This window comes from Vitis riparia, chromosome 9, assembly GCF_004353265.1.
Source record: "Vitis riparia cultivar Riparia Gloire de Montpellier isolate 1030 chromosome 9, EGFV_Vit.rip_1.0, whole genome shotgun sequence".
In the NCBI taxonomy this organism is placed as follows: Eukaryota; Viridiplantae; Streptophyta; class Magnoliopsida; order Vitales; family Vitaceae; genus Vitis; species Vitis riparia.
This window is the reverse complement of record NC_048439.1, coordinates 22,788,042-22,805,041: the sequence shown is the minus strand read 5'-3', so window position 1 is coordinate 22,805,041 and position 17,000 is coordinate 22,788,042. Positions and strand designations below refer to the sequence as shown.

The window sequence follows — 17,000 nt, the reverse complement described above, 5'->3', positions numbered from 1 at the left end:
ACCTTGAATGAGGATGTTGATATGAAAGCAAAATTTGTAGCTATGACAAGAAGAGTGGAGGAGCTGGAACTGAAAAAAATGAATGAAGTGCAAGTTGTTGCTGAAACACCAGTGCAAACAAAGCCATGTTCGATTTGTCAATCTTATGAACACTTGGTGGAGGAGTGCCCTACATATCCAGTTGCTAGAGAAATGTTTGGAGAACAAGCAAATGTCATTGGACAATTCAAGCCCAATAGCAATGCTTCATATGGCAATACTTACAATTCAAGTCGGAAGAATCATCCAAATTTTTTATGGAAGCCGAGAGCACCTCAGTACCAACAACCAGCTCAACCATCTCAACCATTTCAACAAGCTTCAAGTCTGGAACAAGCAATAGTGAATCTCAGCAAGGTTGTGGGAGATTTTGTTGGAGAACAGAAATCCATCAATGCTCAGCTCAGTCAAAGAATTGACAGTGTAGAGAATAATTTGAATAAAAGGATTGATGGGCTACAAAATGACTTATCTTAGAAGATAGATAATCTCCAATACTCAATCTCAAGGCTCACTAATTTGAAGACAGTGCAAGAGAAGGGTAGATTTCCTTCTCAACCTCACCAAAACCCTAAGGGTATCCACGAAGTGGAAACTCATGAGGGAGAATCTTCACAGGTGAGAGATGTTAAAGCCTTGATCACTCTAAGGAGTGGTAAAAAGGTTGAGTCACCAACACCCAAGCCATATGCGGAAGAGAAGGAAGAAGAAGAGACAAAGAAGAGGGAGGAAATGAAAGGAAAGAAGAAAGATATCAGTGAAGGGAAGAAGGACCGTGATTCAACAGTGAATGCAAATCCGGAGAAAGAGCTTATTAAGGAAGAATTGATGAAGAAACGTACATCTCCACCTTTTCCTCAAGTTTTGCATGGGAAAAAGAGGATAAAAAATGCATCAGAAATCCTTGAAGTATTGAGCCAAGTGAAGGTCAACATTCCATTGCTGGACATGATTAAACAAGTTCCAACATATGCAAAGTTCCTAAAGGACCTGTGTACTATCAAACGAGGGTTGATTGTGAATAAGAAAGCCTTCTTGACTGAACAAGTAAGTGCCATCATACAATGCAAATCTCCTTTGAAGTACAAAGATCCGGGATGTCCTACCATTTCAGTCATGATTAGAGGAAAGGTAGTGGAAAAAGCTTTGCTAGATTTGAGAGCAAGTGTGAATTTGCTACCATACTCTGTTTATAAGCAATTGGGACTTGGTGAATTAAAGCCAACATCAATCACCCTATCTTTAGCTGATAGGTCAGTGAAAATTCCAAGGGGGATAATTGAGGATGTTTTAGTTTTAGTTCAAGTTGATAATTTCTACTATCCAGTAGATTTTGTTGTTCTTGATACTGATCCTTTAGTTAAGGAAGCTAATTATGTTCCTATAATCCTTGGAAGGCCATTCCTTGCTACTTCAAATGCAATCATAAATTGTAGGAATGGACTGATGCAACTCACTTTTGGCAACATGACACTTGAGCTTAATACCTTTCATATGTCAAAGAAGCTGATTACTTCGGAAGAAGAAGAAGGTCCAGAAGAGTTATGCATTATTGACACTCTCGTGGAGGAGCATTGTGATCAGAATATGCAAGACGAGTTGAATGAAAGTCTTGACGATCTTGAAGAAGGGTTGTCTGAACCCGCTGATGTGCTTGCTACTCTACAAGGCTGGAGGAGGAAAGAAGAGATCCTGCCTTTATTTGAAAAGGAGGAGGGACAAGGTGATGTAACGGAAGAATTCCCGAAGCTCAATTTGAAACCTCTGCCAATGGAGTTAAAATATACATACCTGGAAGAAAAAAACCAATGTCCTGTTGTTATATCTTCATCTCTTACCAGTCATCAGGAGATTTCTCTACTTCAAGTTCTTAAGAAATGCAAGAAAGCAATAGGATGGCAAATATCTGACTCGAAAGGAATCAATCCTTTGGTTTGTACACATCACATATATATGGAGGAAGAAGCTAAACCAATTCGTCAACCTCAAAGAAGATTGAATCCTCATTTACAAGAAGTGGTGCGAACTGAGGTACTGAAGCTACTCCAAGCAGGTATTATTTATCCCATATCTGACATCCCTTGGGTGAGTCCTACTCAAGTGGTACTAAAGAAGTCAGGTATTACTGTGGTTCAGAATGAAAAGGGAGAAGAAATTGCTACACGCCTCACTTCAGGCTGGAGGGTGTGTATTGACTACAGGAAATTGAATGTTGTGACAAGGAAAAATCATTTTCCACTCCCATTTATTGATCAGGTGCTGGAGAGAATCTCTGGCCATCCTTTCTATTGTTTCTTGGACGGGTACTCAGGGTATTTCCAAATTGAAATTGATGTTGAAGATCAGGAGAAGACCACTTTCACATGTCCGTTTGGAACATACGCCTACAGAAGAATGTCGTTTGGTTTATGCAATGCACCTGCAACATTCCAAAGATGTATGCTTAGTATCTTCAGTGATATGGTGGAGCGAACTATGGAGGTTTTCATGGATGATATCACCGTATATGGAGGTACATTTGAAGAATGCTTAGTAAATTTGGAAGCGGTTCTTAAAAGATGCATTGAAAAAGACTTGGTGCTCAACTGGGAGAAATGCCATTTTATGGTACGTCAAGGAATTGTCCTTGGTCATATCATCTCCGAGAAAAGCATTGAAGTTGATAAAGCAAAGGTGGAACTTATTGCCAAATTGTCATCCCCAACCACTGTAAAAGGAGTAAGGCAATTCCTTGGCCATGCAGGGTTCTACAGGAGGTTTATACAAGATTTCTCTAAGCTGTCAAGGCCTTTTTGTGAACTTTTAGCCAAGGATGCTAAGTTTGTCTGGGATGAAGGATGTCAAAAGAGTTTTGATCAACTGAAGAAATTTTTGACAACTGCTCCAATAGTAAGGGCTCCTAACTGGCAATTACCCTTTGAAGTAATGTGTGATGCCAGTGACTTTGCTATAGGAGCTGTACTTGGCCAAAGAGAAGATGGGAAGCCCTATGTGATCTACTATGCAAGCAAAACATTGAACGAGGCTCAAAGAAACTACACAACTACAGAGAAAGAATTGTTAGTTGTGGTGTTTGCCTTAGACAAGTTTCGTGCTTATTTGGTAGGGTCTTTCATCATTGTTTTCACTGACCATTCAACCTTGAAGTATTTATTGACGAAGCAAGATACAAAAGCAAGGTTGATTAGATGGATTCTTTTGTTGCAAGAGTTTGATCTCCAAATCAGAGACAAGAAAGGGGTGGAGAACGTGGTAGCTGACCACCTTTCAAGGTTGGCTATAACACATAATTCCCATGTATTACCTATTAATGATGAATTTCCCGAGGAATCACTTATGTTGCTAGAGAAAGCTCCTTGGTATGCTCATATTGCTAACTATTTAGTTACTGGTGAAGTTCCAAGTGAGTGGAAAGCACAAGACAGGAAGCACTTCTTTGCAAAGATTCATGCTTATTATTGGGAAGAGCCCTTCCTTTTCAAGTATTGTGCAGATCAGATCATAAGGAAGTGTGTCCCTGAAGAAGAGCAACAAGGGATCCTTAGCCACTACCATGAGAATGCCTGTGGAGGTCACTTTGCCTCTCAGAAAACAGCCATGAAGGTCTTGCAATCAGGGTTTACTTGGCCATCACTTTTCAAAGATTCCCACATCATGTGTAGGAGTTGTGATAGATGCCAAAGACTCGGGAAGCTTACAAAAAGAAACCAAATGCCCATGAACCCCATCCTTATAGTTGATTTTTTTTTATGTTTGGGGTATTGACTTCATGGGACCTTTCCCAATGTCTTTTAGTAACTCCTATATATTGGTAGGGGTGGACTATGTTTCCAAATGGGTGGAGGCAATACCCTATAAGCATAATGATCACAGGATGGTTCTCAAATTTCTTAAGGAGAACATCTTCTCAAGATTTGGGGTGCCCAAGGCCATAATCAGTGATGGAGGTACTCATTTTTGCAACAAACCTTTTGAAGCCTTATTAGCCAAGTATGGAGTGAAGCATAAGGTAGCTACACCTTATCATCCTCAAACTTTCGGGCAAGTAGAGCTAGCAAATAGGGAAATAAAGAACATACTGATGAAAGTGGTGAGTACAAGTAGAAAAGATTGGTCTATTAAGCTGCATGATTCATTATGGGCATATAGAATAGCTTATAAGACTATTCTTGGCATGTCTCCCTATCGTCTCGTCTATGGCAAAGCGTGCCACCTCCCTGTGGAAGTTGAATATAAGGCTTGGTGGGCAATCAAGAGGTTGAATATGGACTTGATCAGAGCTGGGGCAAAGAGATGCTTAGACCTTAATGAGATGGAGGAATTAAGAAATGATGCTTACATCAATTCCAAAGTTGCAAAATAGAGGATGAAGAAGTGGCATGATCAACTAATCTCCAACAAAGAATTGAGGAGAGGACAAAGAGTCCTACTCTATGACTCAAGGCTCCACATCTTTCCAGGGAAGCTCAAGTCAAGGTGGATAGGTCCTTTCATTATTCACCAAGTAGATCTCAATGGAGTGGTGGAATTACTACATTCCAATGGCATCGACACCTTCAGAGTCAATGGTCATCGCCTCAAGCCATTCATTGAGTCGTTCAAGCCTGAAAATGAGAAAATCAACCTCCTTGAGCCACAGAAATTCTGATCAGAGAAGGACTAGATGGACTTGGTTTCACCAAAGTCCATAATTTTGTTAAATATGTTAATTTTTAAGTTTTGTAAATTATTTGATTATAATTTTGGTCTTGAAATTATGTAAATTGTAACTAACATAATCTTTTTGAATGATTAAAAGCAGAAGCAGATTCTTGCCACTCAGGCTCAGCACACTGCCATCTTGAGGCAGATTCAGCACACTGACAGTACATCAGCTCCTGAGCATACCATTCCCACCTCATCTGGAGCCTCCTATAGGAGAGATAGTTGAACCATTATTTCCACAGCATCACTCCATGTCTCTAAGGAGGTACCACTTCCTCCCTATTTTTCAATCGCTTTTGTCACATTGCGGACAATGTTCAGCTTGGTTGGGGGGAGAGTTGAGAAAGGAAGTTTTTGTTATTAATGTTAAGTTATTTTGGTAATTTAGTTGCTTTTTGCTTCATTTTAAATTTTTTTAAAAGTTTTTATTCTACTCTCCATGGTTATTAAGGAAAAATTTTCAAAAATGAAAAGGGAGAAATTGAATTTTTGTTTTTTCACTTGACTTAGAGTTTGTATTATGCTTACTAAAGTTGATGAATTGTTGAAACTTCTATTTAATTCAACCTTAGTTCTTCCACTTTAAGCTATTCACACACTGTGCACAATAGATTCCGATTATAAAATGAAAAACTATTTCCCTCTTGACTTAAGAAAATTTTAGACTTGGTACCGTTGACCTCATTTTAAATAGTGTTGGGACACCTTGTAAAAGACCAATGAGTCTTTGAAAAAAAGAAAGAAAGAAAAAAGTTTACTTGTCTTGAAACCCGAGCAAAGTCTGAGGGGTATATGGTGAAAATCTTTAAAACCTGGTGCCCTAAGCCTTAATTGGTTGGGAGTCACCGACCTCAATGCTCGTTACAAGGGTGGATAGGTGGAGTTTAACATACTGTAGGTGCTTGGGTATTAAAATTTATTCTCAAAAGTCTGAGGCAAAATCCGAGGAGTTAGTAGTTGAAAAATCCTTAAAGCTTGATGCCCTAAACCTTAATTGGTTGGGAGTCATCGATGGACCCCCGTTACATGGACAATTTAGAAAATAATACCTTTAGCCTTGTACTCCTACAAATGAAAGAAAAAAAATTGTGAAAAAGAGGTGCGTTCTTAGCCTATTGGAGGTTGATCAACTTGCTAAGCTTTGAAAAAGAACTAGGTTGGGGGGAGAGATTAGTTCAACATACTATATTCGGAAGCTAATAAATAACACTTAGATTTTTGTGGAAGAGTAAGGTTTGACCATTTGGGAGTGGAAACTCTTTTAAAGCTTAAATTTGCATAATGCCTTCTCTTTAAAAATTGTGATTAGACAAGTTATTTGATAACTCTTGTTGAAGTTTGAGTTTTATTTCTTTAATGTTCCATGTGAGAGTTAGATCATCATGCCACTTGAAAATTGTTTTTTGATCAGCATGATATTGTGAATTATAGTACTGTTTATTTTTATTTTTCTCTCTTTCATTGTTAAGGGACTAGCAATATGTCGGTTGGGGGGAGTGATTACTACTCAAAAAGTGCTATTTTATAACTTGTAATTAACTTTTATAAACACTTTTGAGTAGTAGTTATCATCTTTTAACCCAATGAACATATTAAGGACCCTTGCAATCAATTCTAATCAAATTGTGTTAAGTTTTGGTGTTTTGATAGCTTTTTTATCACCAAAGCAAGTTGAGATGGAGGACAGTTCTTTGGAATCCTTAGCAAAGATGTTCCGACATGGTGTCCAGACACACCATTGGAAAGCGGCGAAACGTGGGCTGTAGCAAGGCTCGCTCACTCACTTTAGTCAATGTTTTCCATCCGAACAACATATCCAGATAGTATATGCTATCGTCCGGATGGAGCTGCACCGGATAGCATTGCGCCGCCTTTTCCTCTTGGGGAATCCGGATGGAGTTGATCCGGATAGCCATGCGCACTTCGTGTCATCCGAGATAAGGGTCCCTACACCTTGCACACGCAGACGGTCCCCCTTGCGCAGCATAGCTCAGTCCACCCGGAGAGGAATTCCGTGTGCCGACATTTCATATCCGGAATTTCGTGCGCCGACATTTTACATCCGGATATCTCATAGCCGGATGGGAGAGGAGGACGTTTCAACTTCTTCGGTCAAACATATCCGGATCCACTGGTATCACCTACCCGGTCAGACATGCACAGCTAAGGTCTTCTCCTGAAGCTTCCTGATATTTCCGACCGACTTCTTGAGATATTTCAAATTGACATGTTGAGATATTTTGGGATATTTTGCTTTAGATATTTGTTGTCTAAATTCCCAAAGTCTCCTTGTAATCCACCTATCATAGGATTCCTTAGTCTTTAAGCAAGGAAAAAGGTGAATAACCTCATATATATAGTTTGTAATTTTCTTTACAAAGACATCATCTATGATATGATCTATTATGTAATGAGTTAAAGGAAGAAATATATTTCAGAGAGCACTTGCTCTGTTTTTCCTTCATATATTTGTTTTCTCGTTAGTTTTCTTTCTAGCCAAACAAGCTCTAAGGAAGTTTCCTTAGAGAATGAGTGGCTAGACTTTTAGTTCCTTGGAGTTAAGGTAACCGGGAAAGGTTCCAAGTGCATGAATTAGTAGCTTTGTGGTTTCAATCATTAATGAAGAGAAAGTGTGATCCTTTAATGATTTCTATGTTTTTAGTTAACTTAAAACACCTTCAAGTCACTTGAGCCAACACTTGGTAAGGCACGTGATCTCCGTCCATGGAGATGCACTTGTTTATCTCTTACGAGCTTTTGGGAAGTGACTTGGAGGTAGGATTTTCTAGAATTACCAACACTTGGTAAGCTTTTGGACTCCAAGGAGACATCCATTAGTTATCTCTTGTGAGCTTGAGAAGGGAAGTCCAAAGTTAAAGATCACCTTGAATGGCAAATGCTAGGTGAGAGGCACGAGCCATTGCAATTACATCAGTGAGAGGGAATTAGAGCTGAAATCTATTTAAAGGTTACATCTGTACAGAACCGGTTAGAGAATTGACTATATGTTAATTCTCTAATGCGAGGAAATGAACCAAATGACCGGAGCTCTGTTTTTGCATAAGGAATCTCCCCTGTGAACCTAAACCTCCAAGGAATGTTTTTCTTCATAAGTAATTTCCATTACTTTCTTTTTGGTTAGTTTAAGACTAAACCCTTTTCACTCAAACATCTTTATGTTTTCTTTTAAAGCTAACCTTGAAATGAAAAAACACCAATTTACTTTGAATTGGTATCAGTTGAGAATTGAAAACCCTTCCCAATGAACGATCCTAGAGCCACTATGCTATATTAGCTAAGCTATCCTAATGCATGGTGATATAGGTTATAAATTTTGTTGATTACTCCCTCAGTCGAGGAGCACCAGCTGGACATGAATCAGCTGAGACACCAATTGGGAACGAATCAACACCCAAACATTTGGTCGACCTTTACCAAGCATCAATAAAAGCAAAAGAAAAAAGAGATAGAAATGAACTTTACCGATGGTGATGGATTGGACCTAACCTACTATGACATTGATTTCTTTGGAGGTCCCAATGAAAAAACAGACCATTTGATAAATGATAAGAAAATTAAGATTGATTGATGTTACTTTATATATGAAATAATATATTATTATCTCTTATATTTACATCTGATTTTCTTTATTATTTACATTATGCCTTGTTTTTTTGTTATATTTGAAATCCATGTGTTATTTGGTCTCAAGATCAATGAGGATGATGTACGTCTCACAGACTGTGCGACCACACACAGAATTCTTCAAGATAAAAGATATTTCCTCGAATTGACATTAATAAAAGTTAATATAAGTACCATATCTGGTACTACAAACTTAGTTAAAGTCTCTAGAAAAGCAAATATAATGTTGCCAAATGAAACTAGATTCCATATAAATGACGCTTTATATTATAGTAAATCCAAAATAAATTTGCTCAGTTTTAAAGATATCCGCAGAAATGGATATCATATTGAAACTATGAATGAAGATAATGTATAATATCTTTACATTACTTCCATTATATCGGGCCAGAAGCTTATAATGGAAAAACTCCCGACTTTCTCCTCTGGGTTGTATCATACAACTATAAAGCCTATTGAATCATATGTTGTCGTGAACCAGAAGTTCAATGACCCAAAAGTTTATCCTTTGGCATGACAGGCTAGGTCACCAAGGGTCTTCAATGATGCGTTTAATAATTGAACACTCACATGGACATCCACTAAAGAACCAGACGATTCTTTTGCCGAATGAATATTCATGTGTTGCTTGCTCACAAGGTAAATTGATACTCAGACCATCTTTTACTAAAGTCATATATGAGTCACCAGTCTTTTTAGAAAGAATGCATGGGGACATATGTGGGCTTATCCATCCACCATGTGGACCATTCCATTATTTTATGATCTTAATAAATGCTTCTACTAGGTGGTCACATGTTTGTCTCCTTTCTACACGTAACATTGCCTTTGCTAGACTCCTTGCACAAATAATCAGATTACAAACACAATTTCCATATTATCCAATTAAGACAATACGTCTTGATAATGTTGGCGAATTTACTTCTCAAACATTCATTGACTATTGCATGTTAGTAGGGATAAATATTGAGCATCCTGTTGCTCATACTCATACCTAAAATGATTTAGCAGAATCCTTCATCAAACATCTCCAATTAATAGCTCGACCATTACTAATGAAAACCAAATTACCTATTTCCGCCTGGGGACATGCTATTATGCATGTTGCAGCTTTAGTACGTATTCGACCTACAACTTACCATGAATACTCCCCTTCACAACTTGTGCTTGGAAAACAACCAAATAAATCTCACTTACGAATCTTTAGTTGTACAGTATATGTACCAATTGCACCTACACAACGTATTAAAATGGGTCCCCAACAAAGACTTAGGATTTATATAGGTTTTGATTCTCCATCTATCATAAGATATCTTGAACCTTTGACAGACGATGTTTTTACAGCCCGCTTTGTGGATTGTTATTTTAATGAGAGCGTTTTCCCGTCATTAAGGGGAGAAAAGTCAATTCCTGAAGAACGATGAGAAATTAGTTGGAAGGCATCTACTATGACCCATCTTGATCCTCGTACAAATCAATGTGAACTAGAAGTTCAAATGATCATTCATTTGAAAAATCTTGCAAATCAATTACCAGATGCATTCATTGATACAAAGAAAGTGATAAAGTCATATATCCCGACTGCAAATACTCCAGCACGGATTGATGTCCTTGTAGGACAGTTAACAAATGAATCTAAGATATGCCGGAAGTGTGGTAGACCTGTTGGCTCAAAGGATGTAACTCCTTAGAAGAGGAGAACCCAATAAAAACTTGGCACTCTAGACAAGGCCATCAAAATGAATGATTAGTTTAAAATTGATAAATCTATAGCCCTAGAAGAGGCACAAATAATGCAGAAAGCCCCTGAAGAGGCACATATTGAACAAGAAGCCCCTAAAGAGGCACATATTGAACAAGAAGCCCCTGAAGAACCACATATTGAACGAGAAGCCCCTGAAGAGGCACAAGTACCTGAAAATTGTGAGATCTCAATAAGTTATGTACACACGGGAAAAAAATGGGATCGAAATAATATTGTTATTAATAATATTTTTGTTTTCCAAGTGGCCTCTGATATCATAAGAAATTATCAAGATCCCAAACTACGAAATGTGGAAGAATGTCGATATAGAAATGATTGGCTAAAATGGAAAGAAGCTATACAAGCAGAGTTAAACTCATTAACAAAATGAGAAGTTTTTGGACTTGTAGTCCAAACACATGAAGATGTAAAGCCTGTTGGGTAAAAATGGGTATTTGTACGAAAGCGCAATGAGAATAATGAGATCATAAGATATAAAGCGCAATTAGTAGCACAAGGTTTCTCACAAAGACCTGGTATTGACTACGAGGAAACATATTCTCCCATCATGGACGCAATCACATTTCGTTTCTTAATTAGTTTAGCAATCTCAGAAGAACCGATTATACGTCTCATGGATGTTATTACAGCATATTTATACGAATCCATGAATAATGATATATACATGAAAATCCCTGAAGGATTTAAATTGTCTGAAGCAAATAGTACAAAGCCTCGTAGCATGTACTCAATCAAGTTACAACGATCCTTGTATGGATTAAAGAAATCTGGACGCATGTGGTACAATTGCCTTAGTGAATGCTTGCTAAAAGATGGGTATGTGAATAACCCTATATGCCCATGCATCTTCATTAAGAAATTAGAAATCGGAATTTGCAATTATTGCAGTGTATGTTGATGACTTAAATCTTGTTGGAACTCCTGAAGAGCTCACAAGAACAACAAATTACTTGAAAAAGGAATTTGAGATGAAAGATCTTGGAAAAACAAAATTTTGTCTCAACCTGCAGATCGAGCATTTTCCAAATGGAGTTTTAGTACATCAATCAACATACATTAAGAAAGTTTTGAAGCATTTTTGTATGGATAAAGCGCATCCTTTAAGTTCTCCAATGGTTGTCTGATCACTTGATGTGAAAAAGGACCCATTTCGTCCTTGCGAAAAAAATGAAGAGTTACTTGGTCTTGAAGTACCATATCTTAGTGCTATTGGTGCACTTGTGTATCTTGCCAATTGTACACATCCAGACATTGCTTTTTCTGTCAATTTATTAGCAAAATACAGTTCCGCTCCAACTCGAAGACATTGGAATGGTATCAAACATATATTGCGTTATCTTCGCAGAACTACTGATATGGGTTTATTTTACTCAAGGGAATCAAAGCTACAATTGCTTGGATATGCAGATGTAGGATATCTTTCAGATCACATAAAGGTAGGTCACAAACATGGTATGTGTTTAATAGCAATGGTACTGCTATTTCATGGAGATCTGTCCAACAAACAATGGTGGCCACATCATCAAATCATTCATAAATACTGGCAATTCATGAAGCAAGTCGTGAATGTATATGGCTATGATCTATGATCTAGCATATTCGGAATCATGTGGACTCTCCTCTATCAAAGGTGCTACATGCATTGCACAAATAACAAGGGGTTATATTAAAGGAGATAGAACTAAACACATTTCACCAAAATTCTTTTATACACATGAACACTAGAAGAGTAGTGAAATTAATGTGTAACAAATACACTCAAGTGATAATCTAGCAGATTTATTCACAAAATCGTTGCCAACCTCAATATTTAATAAGTTAATACACAAGATTGGAATGCGTTAACTCAAGGATATCGACATGAGGGGAAGTATGCTTATAAAAGGGTGTTAGTGTACTATACTCTTTTTTCCTTCTTCCAGGTTTTGTCCTACTGGGTTTTACTGGCAAGGTTTTTAACGAGGTAGTCCTAACATACCAAGAGCAACTTAAAGAATTATAAGAATATTGCACTCTTTTTCCTTCGCTAGGTTTTTCCCAAAGGGTTTTTTACTAGCAAGGTTTTAATGTGGCATATTCTTCAATGTGGTGGACATCTAAGGGGGAGTGTTATAACTAAAGTAATGAATGCCACCACATTAATTATAATAAATGTTAATCAAGTGTTATTTATGACTTCCATTAATACTCATTAATGGAAACCATTAATGTTATTTATGATTTCCATTAATATTCATTAATGGGAATATTAATGAAAGCCATTTGGAAAGCCTATAAAAGGGCTTCCCATCCCCTGTAATATGTATCCCTAAGCAAGAAATAAATTTCTTACTTTCTCTCATTCTCTCAACTTTCTCAACTCTCTTCTCTAATTCCTTCTTCTCTATTATATATTATTACCAAAGTAAGATATATTTTATCTCTACTACTTTGATTTGTATTATATTTGTCCTTATTTTACAACACCAAATTTGTAAAACAAACCTCCCTAATTTTTTAACTTGAAAAGTAACCCATTTTTGACATAAATACCCTTCAACCTTTTCATTATTTACATGTATGTTTTAAAAGAAATGATTACTTTTACAAGAAAAAGATGAAGACATTTTTGTCAAAAATAAGTATTTGTTTAGGTTGAAAAAATGTGAGGGATTAATTTTCTAAAGTGGAAAGATTTCATCCCTTTGAATTTCAACCATCCTAGCTTTTATCTACCTTCATAGATTATTTTTGTGTTTTTTTATATGCATGATTTTGTTGGGTTTGAATTTTGAATGGCGTTTGAATACTGTTACCTTCTTGAGAGTGAGAGTGCAAGTTTGCTCAGACTGAAGCCATCTGGCGAAGAATAAACATGCCATGTTGATTCAACATTACTCATTATTATCATTTTTTTTTAAACTCTGCCTATGTAGGGCATAATTTTCATACGTAAACTTTTCCTTGCATGGGACTTGTATTATAGTGAGCCTTTGCCTTTATGCTATTATCTTGTGCCCTCAATCGACCTTTAAGACATATATATACTTTTTAAAATGTCATAGGCCATGTTTAGAAGAAAAAAAAATCATTCTTTTAAGATATAAGATATAATTTATTTTTATTAGGATTTGGGGTTATCTTCGATATAAAGTGGTGTTTGTTTTATAGATATTGAAAAAACATCATCAATTTGATAATGTCATAATATATATATTTTTAAGTTTCATTATTTGTACTGGTGTTCTATTTGCTTATACACTTATATCTTAATCTTATTTGTTTGTACTTTCATTCAATAAATTAGATTTCACCATATATATTTAATAGTTTGGATTTAGATTTTGATGGATATTATGATAGTGGTATCTTAATATTTTCCTTCAAAATTTTGATTTTTCTTTTATATAATGTTGTATTATTCTTGTATATATATATATATATATATATATATATAGAGAGAGAGAGAGAGAGAGAGAGAGAGAGATTCAATGGTCCAGGTTTGGACTTTGATAGGTACTGTTGTGATCATACCTTAACATGGACAAAGAGAGATTGATAGCTAGGTATTATGGTGATGAGAGAGAGAGAGAGAAAGAGATAGTAACTCCATAGATACCTATACTAGACTCCATGTTGAGATGAAAACAAAATGTCGAATTTATATGAAGCCAGTGGGGAGGATAAAAATTCCAAAAAAGGGTTACTTGACTAGTTTTGGTTCTCTACAAATATTAGAATCTATGCAAAATTTTATTTAAACATATTACACTTTCCCCACAAGGGATAGCCAACCAACCAACCATAAAGAAAAGAAAAAAAAATCTTGATTGATTATTGGAAAGACCACTAATTTGTTTGTTTAACAGTTAAAAGTCTAAAAACGTGTTTTCTGTTTTTACTCTACATTGACTTCCACAATCTGAAAGTTGAGTGAAAAAAAATAAGGTAGTATGATGGAGTGGGTGACTTGGTGTTCTGCTTCTATATAAATGTTTGATTTCCCATAAGGAACTCACCATTCCCACTTCCTGAAACTTTCTCTCTTCCATTCCCAGTCAATACCCATCTCTCATTCCTTGCTGGGAATTCCCATCTTCTGGAAAACAAGGCCAGGTCTGTATCTCTTTCTTGTTGCCTACTTCTTTCTTTTGTTTCCACTCATTTTACCTTTATTTTGTGGCAAAGATACCACTGAGAGTTCAAGGTTATCTTCATTTTCAATCATTAGGCAATATTATTTTCCTATATTTTGGCACTCTTAAGAATCACAGTCTTTTGTTGCTGTTAAAGTACCACTTGCATAAGAACTTTAGTTTTTGGGTCAAACAGTAGTCTAACATAATGTTAGAGTTATGGTTCCATGATCTGATACCATGTGAAGCTTTTGTAGAAGTGTAATTTAACTGTCACTTCTCTCTTTCATTTTATAGGATTCAAGAATCTAATGACAAAGATATTAACATAAATTATTGTGTTGTCATAAGTTTCTTTTGATATCATTTTGAGACAAGTACTTTCTTAACATTATTCTTTCTACATACTCATGTAAAGTGCTATTATTTTGATGGGAAGCTAAAAAATTCAACCAAATGAAGCCTTTTACCCTTTACTTGGCTAGCTTTGACATTTCTAGTGAAGAAACAAAAGCAATTAAAGGGATAACACATTTTGTTGCAGAACAAAGATGGAGGTTGGGGGCTACACATTGAGGGCCCGAGCACCATGTTTGGTACTGTGCTAATCTATGTTACTCTAAGATTACTTGGTGAAGGAGCTTTTAGTGCAGAAGGAGCAATGGAAAAGAGGTGAAAATGGATCTTGGACCATGGGGGTGCAACTTCAATAACTTCTTGCGGGAAAATGTGGTTTTCTGTATGAACTCAAAACTTTTGGCTTGAGCTAAAATATTAATTGTTTTGCAACTATGAGTTGACATTTGATCTGCTTCTGCTGGCCACAGGTACTTAGAGCATATGAATGGTCTGGGAATAATCCACTCCCACCAGAAGTGTGGCTATGTCCTTACATTCTTCCTGTTCATCCAGGTCTCTCTCTCTCACTGTGTGTGTGTGTGTGTAAATATAAATGTAAATATAAATATGGATATGAATATAAGTCTCCTGCAATGAGGTGTAAAGGATCATGGTTAGCTGCAGAAGAAGTTATTAATCATCTCAACTTGATGCATAACAAAGATTCTAACTAGTGGGGAAAGTCAAATGGCTAGAAAATATAAGTGGAGATGATTGTAATGCATAATGAAGGATTGGAGAATCAAAATTGCTTTTGGACAACTAGGACAAGAATCTTACGTTAGAGGAAAGCTGTAGTATCTAATTTTATTCTTCATGTTAGAGAATAGAAGCAAACTATGGAGCAAGGAGGTTTCTTTAAATTGAATCCTAGACTTTGAAATGGCTAGTTTAATTATTTTTAAAAAAATATTTTCCTCGCATTTGGGTTCTTGCTAATTTTATTTATATTTTTTGGGATTTTCCCCTAGAGTGTCCTCTTTATTCCTTAATTCATTACAATCAAAGCTTTAACTAATTGTTTAATTACTTTGCTCGAGTTTTTTTCTCCCCTGTTACCAGAATTGGGTTCTGTTTCCACTTTATTAAAGACTTTAATTTTATTCTCCTTGACAAACAAGTTACCAATAAATTAGGTAGCTTTTCAGGTTGATTTTATCTTGATGCAAGCAGGATTTTATTTGTCGGTGGTAAACTTTCGAATTTTTATCTATAGGACGGATGTGGTGTCATTGTCGAATGGTGTATTTGCCCATGTCATACATATATGGGAAGAGGTTTATTGGTCCAATTACACCCACAATTATTTCTTTGAGAAAGGAGTTGTACATAGTCCCTTATCAAGAAGTAGATTGGAATCAAACCCGCAATCAATGTTCCAAGGTTGGTTAGCATATTTTCTCCTTCCAAACTCATGCTTTTAACTTTTACCATCCCCTTATGATGCTATTTTAGCTCTTGTACTGTGCTTTTGATCAGTATCCTTGTATATGGATGATCTACAAGTTTATCCCCTTAAAATTTATCCTTTTAGTTGCTGATAGATTTTATGTTAACCATCACTGGGATGTCTACAAGTTTCTCTCCATTCTGAAGCATACTTGTTATTTGTAAGAAGATCAAGGAGTATCTTCATTGTGAAGTAATTTTCCCCATGTCTTGATCTCACCTCTCTGATTCCAAGGAGATACATTGATTGGATCTATGTGAGAAATCCAGTAGATGTTTTTCTGACCTTGAAAATTTTATTTTGTGTTGTCAACAAGTATGATAGTAAAAAAAGAAGTGGTACTATGGGCCTGTGTTGTACTATCTAACTGAAGCTCTATTGCTGAAAGTACAAAAATGCAACACCAAAGTGTTCCAATTGTACTTTGGTGGATTGCTTTTAGTCCATACCCCATGCATAACTCTCCCTTCACTAAGGATGAAAGGGTGGTCGTGCCATATATGCTTCTTCCTAAAAATAACATAGATATAAGCAAGAGTTGCTTAGTCATGTTGGCATCTTGATCTAATTATGGAGTTTTTTTTTTTTTTTTTTTTTTTTTTTTTTTTTTTTTTTTTGTCATTGTCTATTTTAACTCCATGTAAAGTTCACTATATTCAACCTTAGTTTTTAAATTTATTTATTTATTTATTTATTTACTCCAATAGAGATAATATTTTTAGACTGAAGCTTCTATGGTTCCTTGATCAAGTCTTGTGCAAAAAAAATATTATTTACGGTGGCTTTGATTAACATGTGTATGGCCCATTTGAAATGTGTTTGGCATGATGAGACATACTAGGAATTTTCGTAGTTGCCTACAATGGAGGGAATTTTTGTAGTA

At 36.1% G+C, this 17,000-nt stretch overlaps 1 protein-coding gene and 1 pseudogene across 2 annotated transcripts in view; both read left to right on the top strand.

The window, feature by feature from the left end:
- The window catches only part of LOC117922025 (beta-amyrin synthase-like), a 64,561-nt gene that overhangs the window by 31,139 nt on the left and 16,422 nt on the right, over positions 1–17,000 (top strand). The gene's annotated exons all lie outside the window — the stretch shown is intronic.
- The window catches only part of LOC117921943, a 30,276-nt pseudogene that overhangs the window by 11,721 nt on the left and 1,555 nt on the right, over positions 1–17,000 (top strand).